This window comes from Plectropomus leopardus, chromosome 23 (assembly GCF_008729295.1).
Source record: "Plectropomus leopardus isolate mb chromosome 23, YSFRI_Pleo_2.0, whole genome shotgun sequence".
In the NCBI taxonomy this organism is placed as follows: Eukaryota; Metazoa; Chordata; class Actinopteri; order Perciformes; family Serranidae; genus Plectropomus; species Plectropomus leopardus.
In genome coordinates this window covers 19907816-19931220 of record NC_056485.1, presented here as the reverse complement: position 1 = coordinate 19931220, position 23405 = coordinate 19907816, and the positions used below count along the sequence as shown (strand labels likewise).

Genomic DNA, 23405 nt, shown 5'->3' with positions numbered 1-23405 from the left:
TAAACAAGAAAAATGAATTAAAAAACATAAAAATAAAAGAAAAAAATGAAAGAAAGCAAACACAAAAATGAGTCACACAGTTATGGTGGAGCCAAAGTATTTTTTATTAAAAGGTATAAAAACAAAGAAGACTGAAAAATATGAATCAGACACAAACACACAATGACGTCCACCGGCTTATTTTTATCACAGCGACTCCTGAAGTTAGCATACTTCCCGTAAGCACACACACACACACACACACACACACACACACACACACACACACACACACACACACTCCCTAAATATATATATGACATAACTAAAGCCCAGTGGGTCAGACTATAAATAGTGGAGCAACAGAAATCCCCCTCCGTCTGTTCACAGTCTGCCTGTTACTGAACATATCACATCATTACACCTCCTCACTTTCACCGTATAATCTCCCCTTTGTTTCTTCAGTGTGGACATAAAATATATATTATGTATAAATATATAAATTTTAGGTTTTGCAGTGAACGAACGATGACAGCGGCTAAGAATTAAACCCAAAGATCATCCGAGTCGACCGTTTAAATTCCTTCACTGCCTTTTCTCTCGTTTGTCTCGTTAAAACCTTCATTCCTGCGAAACGGTCACATGAAGGGTCTTAAACTCATGATCTCGTCGTGTTTGCAGGTTCGTGAAGGTTTCGGGGACTCTTCCAGTCCACAGACTCAAACTCAGACTTTTTCTTCTGCTGCTGCTGCTTCTTTGCTTATTTTTCGGTAATGTTATTGTACTTGCATATTTAAAATTATGTTACAGAACTGTTATACTTTGCAAGCACTTTTTCCAAGTCTTGTTTTCCTTTCTTTTTTCCTTTTTTTTAGTGTTATTTATTTATTTTATCAATTTTTAAGCAATTTTTCTTGTACAAATTTCTTGCTATTTTTTGATTCATTTCTTTTTTCATTGCTCATGGCCTTCTACTATACCCTACCCTACCATACCATACCGTACCGTACCGTACCGTACCATACCATACCATACCATACTACCTACTGTACCGTACCGTACCATACCATACCATACTCTACTGTACCGTACTGTACCATACCGTACCGTACCGTACCGTACCGTACCATACCGTACCGTACCGTACCGTACCGTACCGTACCGTACCATACCCTACCGTACCATACCCTACCGTACCATACCGTACCATACCGTACCGTACCGTACCGTACCATACCGTGCCGTGCCGTGCCGTGCTGTACCGTACCATGCCGTTGTCCATCTTTATACAGTCTATGGTTGTTGCTCGTTGTGTGAACACAGAATTACTCAGCTTTTATTTTGTGTTTTCAAACATGTGATTCGTTCATTCGTTCATTCGTTCATTCGTTCATATCACCCCTTGAAAATAACACTGCGCCCTCTTGTCTTGTGTCATTGTCGTCTCTCTGTCTCGCTGCAGCAAATCTGCACCAACAAGCACATTTTCCCTGACACACTCTTGTCCTTTGTGTGTGTGTGTGTGTGGGAGAGAGCTCCCCACGTGTGTTGGTTTAAGTTGGCAGAGTTTGGAGTGTTGATTGTGTGCAGGCATGTGTGACCTGAAAAAGAAAAGGCCTCTGTGCGTGTGTTTGTGTATGCGTGCATGTGTGTGTGTGATTTAGTTGCATGTTTACTTTTACTGATTTATTGATTTATCCATTATTTGGTTTTATGTTTTTGGTTTTACTCATGTGTTATCATCTTTGATTCGTCTACTTATTTGATTTTATTCTGTTTTTAGTTCTTTTATTCATTTGCATCTTTGTTTTCTGCCTGTAATTTCTACCTTGAACTTTTTGCAGCACATTTGTGCTTCCACATGAAATGTGCTTTATTAATGAAGTTTTGCTCGCTTGCTTGGGCGGCTGGCCCTTTAAACCGGTTGTGATTGAAGGGACGGTGTGTGTGTGTGTGTGTGCATGAGTCAGCCGGTGCACCACGCTTGCTCTCTGAGTGTGTGTGTGTGTGTGTGTGTGTGTGTGTGAGAGAGAGAGAGAGAGTAGAGGGGCGAGCGAGACAGCTGCTGAGAGCTACAGCTCTGCTCTCAGTATTCGTCCTCTGTGTCTCTCGTCCACTCTGTCTCTCTCGTTTTAAGGATATTTTGTGGATATACTGACGTCCATATATGGAGCTCTCTGTGTCTGTTGGTGGGATCTGACAGACCTCTGCAGTGTGTGTGTGTGTGTGTGTATGTGTGTGTAAGCCATGCTGCGTGTGTTTATTCTGTGTGCAGAGCGTCTGCAAACACCGGACGACGACATCAGTGATGCCTACTGCACCGTCACCTATGAAGGTAGGGATGGTGTGTGTGTGTGTGTGTGTGTGTGTGTGTGTGTGTGTGTGTGTGCGTGTGTGATTGGAAAGAGAAAAGGAGGTTAAGTTCATGTTTAAATACTCAGATGGCACATTATTGATCCAAACACTCAGCCCCACTCTGCACTCTAACAGCTGAGGTTATTATTGGAAAGACTCCACCAGTCGTCTGTCATGGCCTCCAGTCTGTTTTTGGGGTGGGGCGGAGAGAGAGAGAGAGAGAGAGAGAGGGGAGAGAAGAAGAAGAAAGAGCGGTGCAAGGATGTGACGATGGGAAGAAACAAAGAAGCAGTGGCATTTAACAAAGTACTTTTGTACAAATTTGAGTTGCTTAACTTGTGTATTTTCCATTCATACATCTACTCCAGTACAATTATGAAGCACATATTGTATTTTTTAACTTTGCTTCAATTTTCCCTTTGAAACCTAAGAAAACTGGCTTGATTTCTTTCAAAAATGCAGGAAGAAGTTACTAATTGTGAGCTACAAAAAATTACCTGAAATTTATTGTAAAAAAATAAAATAAAAAAGAATTACATTTTAAAAAACAGAAAAAAATGTCAAAATAGTAATAATAAATAATTGAATTAATAGAATATTTAATAAGAATTATCATACTAAAAATAAAGATTAGGGAAAATGTCTAGAAAACTATATTATATTTATTATTTTTATTATTATTATTGTATTTTATATTTACTGATTTCTTTCAATTTGCGGGACATCTCTTACTAAGTTGCCATGTTTTTGATCTTTTTTTTGGAAGAAGGCAATGAGCAATGTAAGAAATGACACAAAAATTTGCAAAAGAAAAAAAAAATACAAGAAAATTACTTAAAACAAGCAAGGATATTACCTAAAAAAAAAGCTGTTCAAAATTATAATTATTCTGTAAAAATAAATGAAAATATAGCCTATTATTAGGAATTATAAATCTAGTTTTATATAGCTTTTTGAACATTTTTCCCTAGCTTTTTTTTTTTTTTTTTAAATTTTATTTAATTTTTTTTTATATTTATTCTTTTTTTTTGACGAAAAGTTCTTGTCAGGTTGCCCATTGCCTCCATGCCTCTGATAGCTGAGGCCGGAGGCTTTATATTTTCAGGTTGTCTGTCTGTCTCGTTCTTTTGAACGCAATATCTCAAGAAGGCCTCGCCTAGAACAGAAGATGAGACGACAAAGATGTGATGAGGTTGTGTTTCTCCTGTAAAGCCTGGCTGTGTTTTTCATCTTTCAGTTTGAGTTTCATTGTCTTAGTTTGTCAGGTTGACTCTTACATCTCCAACAGTGTGTTCAACTTGGAGCTTTTCTGTTTTTCAACTGTTTTTTGCAGCATTTCAGTTAGACGATAGCAATAAACCACACAAGAGTATTAGTAGCCAACTGAAGTAGAGCACTGTGTGTGTGTGTGTGTGTGTGTGTGTGTGTGAGTGCAGAAGAAGAAACAGAGTTGAGTTTTCTCGCCAGCAGAAACTGTGTCATCAGCTCATGACACTTTGCCTGTTTTGCTGCACAAAAGTTTCCCTGTGTGATGTGAGGCAGCGCCTGCAGCGTGTCTCCACACACACACACACACACACACACACACACATATTACACTTATATTTGTGAGACCTCTTATTAACATCATGCATTCTTTAGCCCAGTGGTTGAAATCTCCAAACATATCGTAGTGTTTAAATGAAGGTAAGAGCCTTTTATGTCCAAATTGTCCTTAGTCTCAATGAGCATACATTAATATGTTTTAACACAATACTCTGCAGTGCTGTGTTAATGTTTTTTTGTTTGTTTATTTATTTATCTGTTGCTAATTTTCAGGTAAATTTTTATACTTTTTTTATTTTTTATATTAATTTCTTGCCAATTTTGGGTCACTTGCTCACTCCAAAGGGTTAATATTTCCAGATCTTTCTTTTTTTTTTGGAAGAGCCTTGAACTCGGAGCAGCAGAAATGATGCAGCAGTTTTTAAGAGCAGCAGCAGCGTTCAGCCGGGGAGTTAAAACAGATCACATATCATGAGCCTGCAGATAACGTTCAGCTGCTCTGTGATGCTGCTAACAGTAGAGGCTTTTATTTTGTTTATTTTATTTAGTCAGACAATAGAGAGTTAAGTAAACGGAGAGGAAGAAAGAAAAGGGGCTTTAAAGTTTTTCATATTAAAGCAAATTTAAAGTGCGTACATGATATAAGGTTTAATTACGTGAATAGAGCTTATTATTAAGTGATAAATCAGTTAAAATCCAGAGTTTTAAAACAGTAAACATGTTTTCATCGGGGTCGCTGTGTTATGGTTATGGTGTATATGTACATGTACAGCAGAGATAAATAATTATAAAGCCTGAAACTCAGATGAGACCGAGGAAAAATACTCCTGAAAATCAATTATCTTCTAACTTATCTCTCGCTGACACACAGTGTAAGAACCCACTGAACTTTTATTTTAAAGTGCAGCTGCAGTTTAATGTGGATAATATGATGCACAAGACTTTCAGAACTTTCCATATGATGTCAAGCATGTAAAAGGGATTTTAGTCCATGAAACAGACACACAGCATATGTGGGACTTTGTCGAAAAAGAATGTAAATACACAACTTTTAAGAGGAAATTTAAATGAAAAAAAAATAGAAAAAAATGGGTTCAAATAACTGAAGAAGAGAAAAATTTGACCAGTTTGCAGAATACAATCTTGAGTTGAAACATCTTTTTTTTATTTTAACCCTTTAAAACTTGAGCAAACTGGCTTAATTTATTTTACAGACATGGAAAGGCAACGAGTAACTAAAAAAAAGATCTAAAAATTGACCAAAACAACAATTGTTAAAACAAAAGTACAAGAAAATTACCTAAAAAAATAGCAAAAAGTTGAAAAGAAAATTAAGGTAAAAAAAAAAAGACCCCAAATAAACAAGGAAATGACCTGGAAAAAAAATATTTTTTTTATAAATATGTAACTATAAATATCGGCATATATATATATATTGATTTCAACTAGCTTTCTTTTTCTTTTTTACCTCAACATTTCTGTCTGCAGGAGGTGCTCTCTCACTGAAGAGTGTCATTATTTAAACATTGTGCAGATTCTGACCTTTTGTGCCCTCTCCATTGGCTCCAAATTGGACATTTTTGGAAATATATATATATTTTTTAAATAAGAATGGACACCAAACAGTGATAGGTCTAAAAAACATCCCTTATATTGTTTCAAATTCAAGGCCTTGAGTTTTAAAATGGGACAAAATTCAAGATTCAGTTCTCTTAATCTGAAGAAAACTTTGTGATTTCTACTTGATTGACATCCAGATAATTTTCAGGTCATTTTCTCTTCTCCTCTCTCCTCCAGAAATGCATCTAAATTAACAAAAAAAAAAGTTAAAAGTTACACGAAAATGACCTTAAAACTTTTTAAAAATAAAAAAAGAAGAAAAGCAATATGTATATTTCTGTAACCTTATTTAGATTCTATAATCATAATAATTGTGTATATAGTTTTCTTGATATTTTACCCTAGTATTCATTTTTATTTGATCATTTTCAAGGGATTTTCTCTCTGTCTCTTTTTTTCAAAAAAAAATCCAGTCAATACCTCATCACCAATGTTATTATTATTATTTTTTTTTATTTATTTTTACAATTTTTTGGCACATTTCTTGCTAAGTTGCTCGTGGCCTTTTTTTGTCATACTGTCAAACAAATCAATCCATTTTCTCAGATTTCAGAGGTTTAAATACATGTTAAAGTCTAAAGGCAGCACACTACAAAAAAACTGACATCACTTTACATGGTAAAGGGTTAAATCCATCTTTTTTTTTCCCACAAAGAGTTAAAAGTTGAGTTTCTTTTTGGCGGCAGTAATTTTACAGTTTCCCAAAAACACCTGACTGAAATAAATCCGGAGAAGACGGCGTGTTGGAGGACGGAGCGAGGCGGAGGGCGGGAGACAACGAGCGGGCAAAGATGTGGGCAAGATAGGAAACAAACCAGGAGACAAGAGAGGAAAAGAGAACAGGAAATGTTGAGATTTCCTCTGGATGTGAGGTGTGTGCTCGCTTGTTGCCCTGTTTCCTTACGAGTGTGTTAAAGGGAGTCAGAAAGAGAAAGAAGCCGGCTTTGTGACGGCACGTTTGTAAATGTAGGAGGAAAAAAAAAAAAAGCTTTTATTTTGTAGTGGAGACAAAGCAGGAGACAAACTTTGGATAAATCTTGTTTTTTGAATACTGGGACTTTCATTTTTGCAAAAAAAAGGACTTAAAATTAACGACAATCTTCAAGAAAAAAAAAAAGAATTTGATTCAGTTTTGCTCCTTTTACAAAGTACGTCCTTTTTTGGAGCACAATCTTTCTCTTTTTACGTGCATTTTTTAACATTTTTTTTCTCATTTTTGCCACCAATTGGTTTTTTGCTTGTTAGTTTTGGTGGTTTTCATCATTATCAAAGTTTCAGGGGTCATGTAACGAGCCGTCCTCACCTGGTGAACTGAATCACCTGTCAGCCATCTGAAGCAAATCCCTCCAGAGCAAATTTGCAGGTTTCAGGACTCTGCCGAGGTTTCAGCCATGTTGCGTTGCGTTCTCCAGCGAGCCCACAACCTGAGGCACTCTGACCCTCTGGCCAGTGTCACATTCAGAGGTAAGAGGATTTTGGGAGATTCAGGGGGGTCAGTAGTACGATGGCAGACGATGCATTAAACTCATCGTAGCAGAAAATATTCTAAATGTATGATTCACAAAGGTACCTCACCCTTTAACACCTGGACTGCATTCAGACACATTAACCTCTGAAACTGAGAAATTTTGCTTGATTTCTTTCAAAAATGTGCGAAAAAAAAACAAAGCAATTGCAAAATTGCAAATTACAAGTAAAAAATTAGTAGATGTAAAAATAATAAAAAAAAATATTAATTTTAAAAAAATGCAATGAATTTTTTATCTATTTTTTTAAATTTTTTATTTCAAAGTAATTCTCTTTAATTTTTTTTTCATGTGTAACTTAGCAAGAAATGTCCTGCAAATGCCAAAAATTAGTAAAAGATGACAAGGTAAAGATCTGAATTATTAACAACCACTGACAATCCTTTTTGAGGGCATGTTTTCTTTAAAAAAAAATGGGTTCATTTGATCTTTTTTGGCAGTTTATTGTAGAAAAAATTGCATTTTCATTTTAAAAAAATGGTTATATATTTTTGCAACTTTAAAGTTAAGAAATGTGGCTTTTTTTCTTTTAAATTTTTTTCTTTTTTTTTCTGTTTTTGGAGCATAATTGAGCTCTGGCTAGGCTAATAAGCTGGTTGACCTACCTTAATGAGCAGTGTAACAGGCGTTTCAATGCAGAAAAATAATGAAAAATAATACTGATTTAATTCAGCCGGGGATGCCAAATGGCACAAGGTGAAGGTGACCTGGTTACCTGGTGTGTTTTTCCATCAGTTTGTTGTTTGTACTTTCCATGAGTCAGTGTCTGCCTTCTTGACGAGGTGAGCTCTGCAGCTAACTTCCTGCCTTTGTCCTGACTCTGTTTCCTGGTGCCATCGCACACATGCAGCCGTGGAAGAAGCACTCAGGCCTTCATTTAGGTAAAAGTAGAAAAAACATTATCTAAAAATACACAAAACTGCAAGTGAAAGCCCTGCATTCAAAATGTTACTTAATAGAAGTGTTATCAGCAATTTTTTAAAAACGCCTATGGGATTTTTCCATTGGATTTTGGATTAAACTGCATGGATTTTACTGCAGAAAATAAGCTCTGCAGCAAACACACTTTTTTTAATTTTTAATTTTTATTGTAGTTTTAACATAAATATACAAGTATACATCCCTTCACACACCCTCAAAGACAAAAAAGATTGAAGAATAACATTAAGAAGAAGAAGAATATTTATTCTTTCTGGACTTTTCCCCCATTTTTTGGACATTTTTTAATTTCCAGTCCCAGCAAAGTTTTAGTTTTTCACTGCCAAAAATTCCCCCATATTAGCAAAAAGTACAAAATAACAAAACTAACAAGGAATAATTCAACAAACAAACATAAAGCAACCCACACACATAATAATGTATCCTAATCAACTTTTCTACCATTGATTTTTAGGTACATTTACACTTGAAATCCATCATTATAATACTTTTTTTTGGTCATTAAATAACTGGGTTGTGAAGGGGTTAACACCTCTGTGGGAGGGTTTTCAGTCCACAACCTGGCAACCTGCAGTCAGCAGCTAACTGAGCCAGCAGCTAACGGAGCCAGCAGCTAACGGAGCTAGCTGCCTGTTTAACGTCGACTGAAGCTCGATAACTATCGGGATTATCACGATGTTTTTATCAGCCTCAGCTGAGCAGGTAAGATAAAACCAGCTGTTTAGTATTATAGTGTATTGACGGCTGACTGGTTGTAATGTTGTAATATGTTGACGGCGTTTATATGTCTGTCTCACTTTCGTTTTTTGGATATTTGCGTTTGTTTACGCCATTTTGAGTCTTTCGTTAGCTTGTATGAGTCTTTCCGTTAGCTTGTCGGTTGTTGTTTGTGTTCGAGGGACGGTGCAAGATGTTCGGTTTTCGGTTCGGTTTTGTGGCAAACGTTACTAAACATGGCACTTTATTTTCTCTTTAACTAAACATAACAGATGTCAAATGTGTGCTTTTAGTTTAAAGTCGATTTTTAGGCGACCAGACGTGTGTCGGTATTATCCACGATGACGAAGTTAGCTTCTGATTCGTAGCTTCGCTAGTTTAATGGTCCTCTTAGTGTTTCACATGTAAATAAAACAGTATAATCCTGTTTTTTTGCATTTACACAAATAAAATAAAGGTTTTAGGTATCTGAATATTTATTTATTTAAACAATTTTTAGCTTTTCTGAGATAATTTAGTCCAGATTTGACCCTTTATAAGTGTTTTTTTTTTTAAATCTGGACCTATTTTAACACTTTGAAATCTGAGAAAATTTGCTTGATTACTTTCAAAAACGTGATGTCACCAATGAGTGAGTCAACAAGAAATTACTCAAATTTAGCAAGACATTTGGAGAAAAAACCCAACCCAAAACAAAGCAAAAAAATTACAAGAAATTTTGCAAATAAATAAATAAATAAAAAACAAGGACATTACCTGAAAGTTAGCAAAGAAAAGTAAAGAAAAAATATTGATTAATTATGATAACAATAGCAACAACAACAGGAATCGTAGTAATAACTGTAATAATTAAAAAAAAAAGGAAATTGACTTGAAAATTTATATTTAAAAAATCAAGGTTATGACTTGAATATTAGCAAAGAAAAGTGATTAAAAAAACTCTAATAATTATAAACCAGGAAATTACCTGAAAATTAGAAAAGAAAACTAAAAGGTAAAGAAAACAAAAACAAACCAACATGCAAATTACCTGAAAATTAGCAAAAAGTAAGGCAAAATAAAGGTAAAAAGATAAACAAATAAAATGGTCTGTCTGTGGAAAAAAAACCCCCGAAATCCTCATTTTTTTGCATTGTTATAAATAGAATAAATGTTTCATGAATCTGAAACATTACTTGAGTTAATCATTATCCTCTCTTGGATAAACTAGGCCGGGTTTGACAAAACTAAGTATAGTGTTTATTAATCTGGACCTGGTTCAGTCTGGTGTACATATAAAAAACACAGTGAAATGTCCCTTTTTTTTTCAATTTTGTATTTTGATAAAAAGACTGAAAGATTCACAAATCTGAAACTGTATTTTAATTTTCATTGACAGTAATGTAAGTCTAATGGGAAAGTAATTATCTGTCAAGTGTTTCTGGGTTGCAACAATTTGAGGAATTTGGAGCAGACGGAGAGAGCGAGCGAGAGTTTCCTCCCCTCCAGAAAACAGATACCATGTCCATTTATAGAAATTACAGATGATAATAAAAAGAAAGGAAGCAGTGGGAGGAGAGGGAAAAAGCAGAGAGATTGTGTGTGTGTGTGTGTGTGTGTGTGTGAGTGAAACACACACACACACTAGCTGAAATATTGTGCAAATAAATATTTTAAACAACAATGGATTACTTTTAGTTTCCATAAAAGTAAAAGACATGCACAGGATTGGGAGGCAAGTTTTAAAGAAAAAAAAAAGCCAACATTTTTCCTTCAAAAACTTTTAAATCACCAAAATGTCAAAAAATCACCTAAAAGAATGAGCACAAAATCAAAAAAAGAAAATTGCCAAAATTTTTTCTTTAAAAATTTCCAGTTTTTTTTTTTTTTTTAAAAGAAAAAAACAAACAAATATTTTAAAAAATTCTAGTTGTAGGCCCCCTACCCTAAGCCAAATAGTAACAAAAATCCCTCTCCAGTTCTTAAAAAATTAGTTGCCTTGCCGTTTTTTGCACCACCCTTCCCCTCTCACAAATGATAAACAATTCCTACATTATATTTAAATGTTCAAATCTTAAATTTTTCTGAATTCATTGTTTTGAAAAAATAAAATTTAAAAAAGCTGTCATATAGCAATAAAAAAGAACCAATGAGGAGTAGTAATGTTCATTTCAGAGCTTGTATCGTCTTTAAAATTTGCCTCAAAGTCATAAAAAGTCCTGGAAATTAATTGGTAAAAATGTGTATGAACCCTGTGAATCTGTTTTTGCCTTGTTGCAGTGGTTCCTTGCAGCAAATGGGCAACAATAATATCTAGACTGTCTAAATTGTTGAGCACAGAGATGTCGTGATTGTTTTTTTTTTTACTTCTGCATCATGTTTGTGGCCGTGTGTCTGCAGGTGCAGCTCGGGCAGCATGTGTATATGTGATTAAACGCGACAACATGTGCTTGCATTTGCGCGCTGAAAGCAGGATTTCCTCCCACAGTGTTGTTACTGGAGCGAAGTGTTGTTCTCCGTCAAATCCAGAAATAAAAACTGGCAACCCATTCTACTTCATGCCGGTCGTGTGGTAATTATAGCCTGGAAACACACTCATACACTGCAGTCTTTAAGTAATTCCTCAAGACGTTTTACTTTTAGTTAAGTTGTGGCTGACGAGCGTTTGGGACATTTTCAGCTGTGTCCTCTGCAAAATATTGGGATTTGAGAGCATTCCCGGCTGTGTTTGTAGCATCAAAAACAGGTGTTGCTCAATGGCCATTAGGGACATTTTCAGCCATGTTTGAAACAATAAAAGCAAATATTTTTTAACAAGTGTTTGGGACCTTTCCAGCAGTGTTTGTAGCAACAAAAGCCAGTGTTTTCAACAACAGTTAGCACTTTTTGAGCTGTGACTTTAACAACAAAAGCTGGTGTTGTTTTACAAGCACTGGGGACATTTCCAGCTGCATTTGTAGCGACAAAACTGGGGATTTTTTAACAAGAGCTCGAGACTTTTCCAGTCATCTTTTGTTCAGGACGTTTCGAGCTCCAGATGTATCTGTAGCAACACAAAACAGTGGTTTTTTTTTAAACAAAAAATGTGACAATTCCAGCATTTTTGTATTTATAAAAGCAAAGTGTTTGGGACGTTTACAGCCATTTCTATAGTGATAAAAGCAAGTTTTTTTAATGAGAGTTCAGGACTTTTTCAGCGGCGTTTGTAGCAACAAAAGCATGTGTTTTTTAATAAAGCGCTCAAGACATTTTGAGTTGTGTTTGTAGTGACAAAACTGGGTTTTTTAACTAATGTTCAGAGCATTTTTAGCTGTGTGTGTAGCAACAAAAGCAGGGAGCATTCGGGACATTCCAGCTGTGTTTGTAGTGACAAAAACAGGTGTTTCTTAACAAGCGTTGCAGATTTTTTAACCATGTTTATTTGCGACATTTTCAGCATTGTTTGAAGTGGGTATTTTAAGCTAAAACGTGATGTTTTTCTCAGCCTAACCAGGTGATTTCTGTGTCTGAAGCTTGTGAGCCATAGAGTTGTCAAAAAATTAAAATTTTAATGTATATCTCCAACATATGAAATGTTCAAATGTAACATATCTGTGGTTTCCCGGAGTGTTTGATGCCAGAAGTTATTCTGGTTAGTGGGTTGTTTCAAAAGCCAAAAAAATCCTAATTTTTACCTTCTGAACTGGCAACTACATCAACACACACACGCACACATGCGCACACACACATTCACACACTCCCAGTCTAATCTTAGCCTCCCTGGACGTATTTCGTCGCGCTGTGGGTCACAGTTTGGTCTATTCTCGGCTCGTGACAGAAACTGTGCCAAGCTGCACCAACCAGGAAGTTAATGCTGTGCCACTTCCTGTCTGTGAGATACAAGCTCAGATATACACTCCTGGGAAACACACACACACACACACACACACACACACACACACACACACACAAATATGACGTACCCTCTTGACCCCTCTGTGGAAGGGCGGAGGTGTTTTTTAAGATATCTTCCAGGAACGGAGGTACACTTACGTAGGTTTTTGTATGGGCGTACTTGTTTGTGTGTGACGGTAAATTGGTGTGTGTGTGTCTGTGTTTTTGTGTGTGATTCGGTGTGTGTGTGTTCCCACATTGGATGATGACTGTGGGGAAAACAGGAAAGCAAACAACCGTGTGTGTGTGTGTGTGTGTGTGTGTGTGTGTGTGTGTGTGTGTGTGTGTGTGTGTGTGTGTGTGTTGTAGGTGTTTGTGCATATTAAGAATTTCTGCAGTGTGAACCTGAACTGCTCTGAAATCGTCGGTGGTGTTACCAAAAATAGTGTTTTAGGCAAAATTTGGATAAATCAGGACGTGTGTGGATCAGTTAAAGGAGTGCATCATGTTGCTGCACCAAACTTTGGCAAACCAGAGTCACGTGGTTGTATTTTTGTTATTCAACTAGCTTTTTGTTTTTAAAGTCAGTGTGAACTTTACTTATTATTTCTCTTGTGCAAAACCATAATCACTCTCTTTTTCCATTTCATTATTTATTTATTTTTTTATTCAGGGTTTGTACTTTTGTGAAAAACATGAAAAAGTCATTGAATTTACACATAGCAATTTCCAGGCCTGGAAAAGTTCTGGAAAACAAGATATACCCCGAGAGTTGAAGCAAAGTAATTTAATTTTGTTTCACAAAACTGTAAAATAACACAGGATGTGTTAAAGAACAATAAAAATAGAGGCAATAATTTATGTTTTTACACTTTCTGACCATGATAAATGGTGTTGTTTTTAAAGAAAAGAAATTTGAATTTTATTTTCTTTATAAATCGCCAAAAAAAAGAAATGAAAGAAAAAAATACATTTTATTTGTCTAAACATCAGCAAAAAGTTTTGATGAAAAAAAATCACCAAAGAAATTTAAAGAAAATTGCCACTTTAAAAAAGAAATCAGCCCAAAAAGTTCAACGTAAAAACATGTTTTTCTCAAAAAATCACAAAAAAGGAAAAGAAAATAAGCATTAAAAAAAAAAAAATCACCAAATATTTTCAAAGAGAAAAAAAACGCTTAAAAAATCATCCAAAAAAGTTCAAAAATTGCCATTTTTTCCCCTAAAATCTGCAATAAAAATGAACCGAGAAGGAGTATTGGTGTCCGTTCAGAGAACGAATGATCTTTAAAGTCATGGAAACGTTGTTAGTAAAAATGTGCGTGAACCGTGTTAGCAGTGTCACTGTGAGCATGTTAACATGTTGATCGCTGCAGACTCGTTTATCTGCTCCAGGCTTTATCCAAAAGTTATTCCCCTGAAATTAATGAGCAGCTTCTGAAATCAGACAATAGTCATTGTCTCTGTGTCCTTTCATCGGGAAAGAACATCTCAATCTGTGTGTCGGCTTCTGTTCCTCTTTTTCACAAAAACCAAATGGAAAGGATGGTTTTCCCCAATGTGGTTATTTACCACGTGTGTGTGTGTGTGTGTGTGTGTGTGTGTGTGTGTGTGTGTGTGTGTGTGTGTGTGTCATAAATGTTGTTCAGTAGCTAATGATGAATCCTGGCAGTTTATGGGTCCGTCTTACGTCTGACTTTCTGTCAGAGTGCCCAAAAGACAGGAAATCAGAGCTCAGAACTCCATGTTACAGGAAGCCACAGCAAGATAACACACACACACACACACACACACACACACACACACACACACACACACACACACACACGATTGCTCCTTTGTGTGAGTGTGTGTGTGTAAGTTAAAAAATGTATTTTCTGCTCACTGAGTCATGTTTGGTCTCAAAGGTTAGCTCCTGTATTATGACAGTTTGGTCAAAAATAATAATTGTAATTTAAGATAATAAAAACAATCCACCTTAAAAAACAGAGCTTACAAACTGTTTTGACAAAGCAAAAGCAAAAATGGGAAATTATAAACAGTCCTGGTGAGCACAAGCGAGACGAAACTAAGAGGAAAAATAATGCAAAATGCAGGACGCATAATGTCAGTATAAAATAATAATTTAAAAAAAGACCCAAATCAACAAAAGCAATAAAAAATAAAAAATAAACAAATTAATAAATGAATGAAATAAAAAAATAAAACATGAATAAAAAAAGGCAAAATAAGTAAAAAAGAAATAAAAAGACAGGATTACATAAAAGCAAGTATGTTGTAAACTGTGATTTAACATCTGAAATAACATTTTTTTTATGACTTTATGGCAAATGTGTTAAGTTAAGATGACCTTAAGACTGAACGCTGTCTCTCTTCTGTTTTCAGGGTCTAAAAAGAAGACGAAGGTCATCAAGAACAACCCTAACCCTGTCTGGAACGAGGTACGTCCTGTGCACGACCTCAAATTCATTATTTACTATTTAGACAAGCTGCCTCGAAGAATTTGGTACAAAAACAACGTCCAAGAATCTCTCTTGTTGCCAGAGGAAAATCTCGGCATCATACACTTCTGTGAACCTTGAATACCTTGAATAATGTTTCCAGGGTTTGCAGAAATGCACACTGCCATCGTTTGTCTCCTGTAACTCGAACTCCTTTCCTGAAGCGCAGAAATGTGAAAACGTGTTTTATCCGTCATAATTTCTCCTCGTGAGATCACGGTTTCTCACTTTGTGTCGTTTTCTGTCCGTCAGGGTTTTGAATGGGACCTGAAGGGGATTCCTCTGGACTCTGGAGCCGAGCTGCACTGTGTCGTCAAAGACCACGAGAAGATGGGGAGAAACAGGTGCTGACCGCTCTGTGTGTGTGTGTGTGTGTGTGTGTGTGTGTGTGTGTGTGTGTGTGTGTGTGTGTGTGTGTGTTCAGTCAGGAGAAAAGATCTGAGTCATTGTGAGATAAGCTGAACGGACCGGACCAAACTCCCGGGGGGGGGTGGCCCACGGTTTATGAAAACGCCCCCATCAGATGGTTATTTTTGGGTCGTTCCGCTCCGGCGAGATGTTGGAGTTCCTCCGGAGGGTAAAGGGGGCAGGCATGAAAGCATCGGGTCATCCTCTCATTGTGGCCGTCGAGTATTTATTCACTCATATTTCCACCCATTCACCAGCTGCTGTGCTGATTGATTTAGTGATCCATTCATCCGCCTCTCGCGGGACGTTCAGACCGCCGCGTGACCTCTTCGCTCTGAACCAAAACTTATTTTTCACTGCGTGTTTGCAGCTCAAGCACGAGTTTGTTAATGTTTGTGTTTCATGAGTTTGAGAAGTCAGTACATGTGAGTGCCAACGTCATAGTAACATCAGAAGCATCAAACAGTGTCTCTTTTGAATAATGTCTGTCAAAAATATTAATGCACCTCAGCTCGCTTTGTTTGGGGCAAAATGACTGAGGGCCAGGGGGCCAGTCGCAGCAGCTCCAAACATGTTTCTCAGATTTTAGGATGTTTGTAGGTTTTTAGGAAGTTTCCAGGATTTCAGGACGTTTCTGGGATTTGAGGACATGTCTTTGTTTTTGGGACATTTTCAGGATTTTAAGACATTTCTAGGATTTTAGGACATTTCTTGGATTTTACAACATTTTTTGGGTTTTAGGACTTTTCTAAGATTTTACAATGTTTGTAGAATTTTAGAAAAATTCTCAAATTTTAGGACATTCATAAAATTTCAGGATGTTTCTAGGATTTTTTTGACGATTCTAGGATTTCAGGAAATTTCCAAAATTTCAGGGCATTATTAGGATTTTAGGACATTAAGGTCTTAGCTTGGACCTCTGTCGGGAGCTGCAGGTGATCCTCCACAGGCACTTTTTTTATGATAAGTAAGCTCTATTTTGATGCTGTTTAAAGCCCTCTGTCACCTTATGTATGCTAAAAGTACAAAAAACATATATATATATATATATATATATATATATATATATATATATATAAATATATATATATATATATATATATAATATATATAAAAGTATAAATATATATATATATATATATATACTGTTCCACACAAAAAAAGTTATTTATTTGGCTTTGTATGCTCATTTTGCCAGAAGTGTGGGGAAAAATGTTTAGCTTTTTGTTGATATATTATCAGAACACCCCAATGTTTGTAGTATTACTCACACATGTGCTTGATACTGGTTACTCGTGCGCTGAACGCAGTACTCGTGTGTGTGTGTTCAGGTTTCTGGGGGAAACACGGCTGGCCCTCAGAGACGTGCTCAACTCTCCCAACCTGGCCGCCACCTTCACCGTCTCCCTGCTGGACACCAAGAGAAACAACACAGGGGTGAGCACACACACACACACACACACACACACACACACACACACACACACACACACACACACACACACACAGAGATTAAATGAGTCTCTTTGTATCATGAAGGAATGACAAATCGTAAATCACCCCGAGCTTCCCGTCTGGATCTTTAAATAGAGACTCTCCTGAGTCAGAGCAGAATAACAGCCAAACCCTTCTCGGCTGATTAAATTAAAACAGGTTATATCACAGTTTCTGTCCTAAATGCTGCTGTTACACTCGCCAACGTCACGGGATTATTCGACCTGCTCCCCGTGAAGTTTGTGTCCTCTGTTCTCTTGAATGAAGAAAAGACAGCAGAGATCAGAACAATAAAAATACTTGACATCAGTTTATTTGTTGGAAGCAAACCTGTTGACACAGACAAAAGTACACACAAACACGCACACACACACACACACACACACACACACACACACACACACACACACACACCTTGTTGGACCTCACCTACAGTCGTCAGATGAAACAGCGCTCTGTTTCTCATCCTCGTTTCCTGAACCCAAAACAAAGTCTTCCTCTCAGTGTCAGGATGGATGTGATTGATGTCACACACACACACACACACACACACACACACACACACACACACACACACACACACACACACACTGTTATGTAAGAAAAAGCCTGCGTTTATCTTACCGGAGGTACAGTGTGTGGTGTGATGTGCCGGGTAATTTGTCATTTCACAAATTAGAAAAATTCTACCGTAAACGACTAAAAAAACACAAAATATACTCTGATCCAGAGATACTCAATTTAAGGAGCCAAATTTGGCCCCTGAAACCCATTTTCTATTTAATAAAAAAACAAAGTGATTCATGTCGGGAAATTTTTTTTTTTGTGTGTACATAAAATGCCAGAAAACAACATAAAAATAAAGTTTGTTCATCAAAAAAATAATGGTGGAGTCCTAAAATCCCAGAAATCCTAGAAACATTGTTAAATCCAAGAAAGGTTTTAAAATCTGGGAAACATCCTAAAATGATAGAAATCTTCCAAAATCTTGAAATCCGAGAAACATCGTAAAAATCCAAGAAATGTCATGAGATTCTGGAAATTTCTTTAAATCAAGAACCTAAAATCCTGGAAACGTCTTGAAATCATAGAAGCGTGTATGTTGGTGTATATTATCTTTACACTGCAGATTTTGGATGTTGCATGCAACGTGCAGCAGAGATTTCACTCAGAAAAGACAGTGTTTACACACAGTTGATAGCGTTTATTCAGTATTTCTCCTCATATTAATGCTTTCAAATGAAAAGTGTTGAAAACAATCAGAAAACGCGGCAGCTGCACACTCAGACTCTGATGTCTCTGTTTACAGAAACATTACAGCTTATCACTTAAGTTGCTTTTTCCTGTCAGGAAACTGCAGAAGACTACACCTTTAACTGACCGGCACACTCGAACAGCTCGCTGCTGCAACCAGTGCTGAAGAAATCCTCAGTTTCAAGCTTTAATCTCTTTAACCTTCTTTTGTACTAAAGACAAAGTGTCAAATTTAGCGCTCTAAATTGCAGATTACAACAACTAAAACTTCTCCCGGCTAAAATTCCTGTAAGTGTTCAGGCGGCCCATTTATCCACAGAGGTCTTTTTTTTCTCCAAAACAAAGAAAGCAGGCAATTAACCCTTTAAAATCTGAGAAAATTAGATGATTTCTATCAGAAACAAGAAGGCAATGAGCATCAGAAAGTAGCCAGAAATTTAAAATTATAATAATTCTGCAACATATTTTTAAATTCCTTAGCTTTTTTCTTTTTCCCTCAATGTTTTTCCTTAAAAATTCTCTAAAGATAAGTTTCTACATATATCATTTTTAACATTTATTACCAGATTGCTCACATCTTTTTCCCCACGGGTTTGAAAGAAATCACATCAAAATTTAGTGGATTCCCAGTGTTACCGTCATGTTTTCTCCCCTCATAAATCTGTTTTTTACCCGCACTGATTGAACTACCATCGTGCTGTCTGTGTCTCCTTCAGGCCACGCTGACCCTGCAGGTTTCCTACATCCCTCCTCCAGGAGCCGCTCCAATCTTTCAGCCTCCTCCTCTGCCCGAGGCTCTGCCCCACAACAACCCCGGCGTGGAGCTGGACACCGTCACAAGTAATAAAATCTGTCTTTACTGAATCTGTCCGTCCTGCTGAGTGTTTGTCCCCCGTGTGTCATTCTGTCTTTGACCCTCTGTCAGTGATCTCTCTGGACACTCTGGGCGAGGAGGACACAGAGAGTATGATGATGATGGAGCAGACAGAGGACCAGGGGCCCGACGACGGACGCTCCATGGTCATCGCCGGCCCTCAGGGGCCCACGGGCCAGGAGTCCCCCACCACCCAGACGCCGAAACGCGCCCCACCGTCCTAACAACACCCACGGAGGTCTGAGGAAGAGGAGGAGAGGAGCCAGCAGTCAGCCCAAACCGCTGCCCAACAAGCCACAGGACTTACAGGTGTGTTTAACCCTTTAACAGCTGTTTTTGGGGCTGCATTAAGATGCTTTTCATGAGCGTTTAAACCTTTGAAATCTAAAAATAAAATGATTTCTCTTAAAAAAAAAAAACAGGATAAAAATAATGAGCAACTTGGTAAACTGGAAAAAATAGTAGGTCTGAGGGGGCATTAAATATCAAAAAATGGGGGAAATTGTCCATAAATAAATGAATGTATTATCGTCTTAATTACACATTAAAATTATGTTTAAGATTTTTTTAAAAACTTTTTTTCTTTTTTTACTTCTTCAGTCCAGGACTTCGTCGTCTGGATGTGCACGCTTTTGTGAATTTTTTAAAAGAAAATTAACACGCGCGTTATTGCTCGTACTTTCTTCCTCTTCCTGTCCAGGTTCGTGTGCGAGTCATCGAGGGCCGACAGTTGCCGGGTATCAACATCAAACCTGTCGTCAAGGTAACGGTAGCCGGACAGACCAAGAGGACCCGAATCAGAAAAGGCAACAACCCGTTCTTTGATGAGGTAAAAAAAAAATAAAAAATAAAAATGAAAGTGTCAGCCTGTGATTCAAATGTTAAATACTTTATAAACGTCGAGTGTTTGTCTTTGAACAGACGTTCTTCCTGAACTTCTTCGAGACTCCGTCAGACCTGTTTGATGAACCCATTTTCATCACTGTGAGTCTGAATTTTTAAAAGATTTTAATAAATTTTCACTGTAAGTTTCTTTTCGAGGACCTTTCTCTTATTATTTAAAAAGGGAAAATAATTAAATGACAATAGATAAATAAATGGAATAAATAAATAAATAGATATTAAATTAAAAAAAAAAACAATGAGATAAAATAAGTGTAGAAAATACAGAAAAAGGCAAAGAAAAAATACTTATAAATATAAATATCGGATCAAAACAAATACTTGTAGACGATTGGTAAGTTATACTACAGTGTGTTTGCACGTTTCTTTTTTTAATCCGTGTCTCTACCTGCCGACAGGTGTGCGACTCTCGCTCGCTCAGAACTGACGCTGTGATCGGAGAGTTCAAGGTAAACTGACATCTCGGCTGTTTTAACCACCAAAGAAATATAAAGTACCTCATGCAGGACTCAGACTGTGAGGGAAGAAGTATTCACATCCTTTACTGAAGTAAAAAATACTGTAAAAATACTCCTACAAGTTAACGTCCTGCAGTCAAAACCTTCTGGTCTGTTTTTCACAGGTGGATGTGGGCACGTCTACCACGAACACAGTGAGTGCACATTTAATGAGATGTGCGCGTTTTTGTTGATTTTGTACTGTTGTATTTGTTTGAACCAGGGAGCAGGTCGCAGTCAGACTGCCAAATGAATTTAATTCATGAGTGATTCTTCAACTAGAAAAACAAAAAACACTTTTTAAATGTATTTATTAATAATATAAATGACTTAAATTTGATAAAACATGACCTTTTATGTGTAGTTTTTGCTATGTTCCTTTCAGAAAAAAAACACTTTTTTATTTTCATTCATTTATTTATTTAATTTTTAATTTGATTTTTTTTTTTTTTAAATGGCCTTTTATGTGTGGTTATGTATTTATTATCATTATTATTATTATTATTATTATTATTTTAATAAAAAGTGGCTTTTTATGTGTTTTTGCCTTGTCCCTGTCAGAAAAAAACACTTTATTTTTTTTTTTTTATTAAGGTAATTGCATTTATTTTATAAAAAGTTTCCTTTATGTGGAGTTTTTGGTATATTTCCCTTGTCTCTCCCTGAGTCGGATTTTGGACATTTAACCCTAAAATTCAATAATCTGACATTGACAAATAAAAATCAGCCATCTTAATGAAATGAATCATGTTTTGTAAGGGTTGTTAGTGTTTTGTCCCCGAAGAGTTTTACCTCGTCCCCTTTTTTTTAGGACACTGCTTCTTGAGGAAGTGGCTGCTGCTGTGCGACCCTGACGACCTCTCTGCCGGGGTCAGAGGTTACCTGAAGGTCAGCCTGATGGTTTTGGCAGCTGGAGACGAGCCACCAGTGAGTTGCACAAACATTTAACATTTATTTCTATTAAAATTTTAAAATGAGACGTGGAGAATAAAGTGATTTTGATTAAAATCTTTTTTTAATTTTTATTTTTTTAGTTTCTGGCTATGACACATGGCGAAATTGTAGAGATTGATAAAAGTATAAAGTAGCATAGAAGGTAAACACTCAACCTGTAAAAACTATTAAAGTAATCCTCTAAAATACAGGCAAAATAAAATAATTTTAATAAATAACGATGCTGTAAATAAGCCCATTTTAACTTCACTACATGCATAATGCAGGTGTTTAGTGATGCATTAACATACTGTGTGTGTATTTGTATGTGTGAATTTGTATTTATGTGTATGTATGTGTCTGTGTGTGTGTGTGTGTGTGTGTGTGTGTTTTTCCAGGCCGATAAACGCGAGTGTGTGGAGGATAAAGAAGATATAGAAGGAAACCTGCTGAGGCCGGCCGGTTTGTCTCTGAGAGGAGCCACTTTCACTCTGAGGATCTTCAGAGCTGAAGATCTGCCACAAAGTGAGTCTGGAACACAAAATACAACAAATACACAAGTACAAATACAAAAAGACAAGCTTTTACAACGCTTTCCTTCAGAATTTACGTTTTATGTTACTCTATACTTCTACTCCGCTAAATTTTAGAGTACATAGTGCTGGTCTTTTGGCAGTGAGAAAGCAATCTGTCACCTTTTAACAGGATTTCAGGTATTTACAAAATAACCTTCATATATGTGCTCATTTCGATGGAAATAGGGTAATAAAGTTACAAAAATAACTATAAAAAATATAAAAAAAAACTCGTAGTGCCGTACTAGTAATTTACCCAGTAATATACTAAGTATCCGAAATTAGCTCCACATTGATGAATGCCAATAAAAAATGCTCTTACACGTATTTGTATGCCATTATGTTGCTGAGTGAAACCTGTGAAAATTGGTTAAATTTCTTTCAAAAATGTAAGAAATTAGGAAAAAATGTTTTTAAATAAATAAAATTACCTTTAAAAAACAAAAGAAAGAAAAAAAAATCTAATAATTCTACATAAAGTTTTACATTTTTTCCTAGTTTTTGATCATCTAAACTTGACCAATTTTCAGATCATTTTCTTGTCACCTTCTACTATTTTTTTTTTTCTTGCCAGGTGGCTCAGTGCATTTTTCCAGATGTGTTTTGCAAGAAAATCAAACAATTTTCACAGATTTAATATCATGGCAATGCATTCAATGAACAAATTTGAACATTTGACTCTGTCAGAGGCACCAAAACTTTTATTCATCTGTTTTAAAACAATAACTTTATATATTTCTGCCTTCTCTGTCTGCAGTGGACGACGCCTTCATGGACGGGATGAAGCAGATTCTCGGCTTCGACAGCAACAGGAAGAACCTGGTGGATCCTCTGGTGGAGATCCACTTTGCCGGCAAAACTGTGCGTCTTTTGGCCCAAAGATTTTTACCCCAAATCTAAAATTAAATACAAAACACAGTCATATAAGGCGCTGTTTTTCTTATTTTTAGGTCTGCACTAAGATCCTGGAGAAAAATGCTAATCCACAGTGGAACCAAAGTCTGAGCATGCCCATCAGGGTGAGACACAAACAAACAAATACTATTTTATTATGATTATTATTGTTATTGTTATTGTTATTGTTATTGTTATTTAACGGTGTGTGCTTCATTTTTTCCTCTCAGTTTCCCTCCATGTGTGAGAAAATGAGGATCAGAATTCTGGACTGGTGAATCCTCATTTATATATAATTTTACTTTTACATTTAGTTTTTGTTAAAGTCATCAGAATATAGAGAATTTTGCATGAAGCGTAACAGGTTTAATGTCACTTTTCTCACTTCTTTTTTATTCAGTTATTCTAAGTATATTTATAAATGTAACCAAAAAGAAATAGGACACTTCAAATAAAAAATAAGAAAAACAAAAGGACAAAACCATATACAAAGTATTTACATATGTACATATAAATGTAGGGATATTGACCAAAATATAA

General features: G+C 36.2%; 1 pseudogene; it reads left to right on the top strand.

The window, feature by feature from the left end:
* The first annotated feature begins 2096 nt into the window (after positions 1–2096).
* Positions 2097–23405, top strand: part of LOC121961969 — a 65404-nt pseudogene continuing 44095 nt past the window's right edge.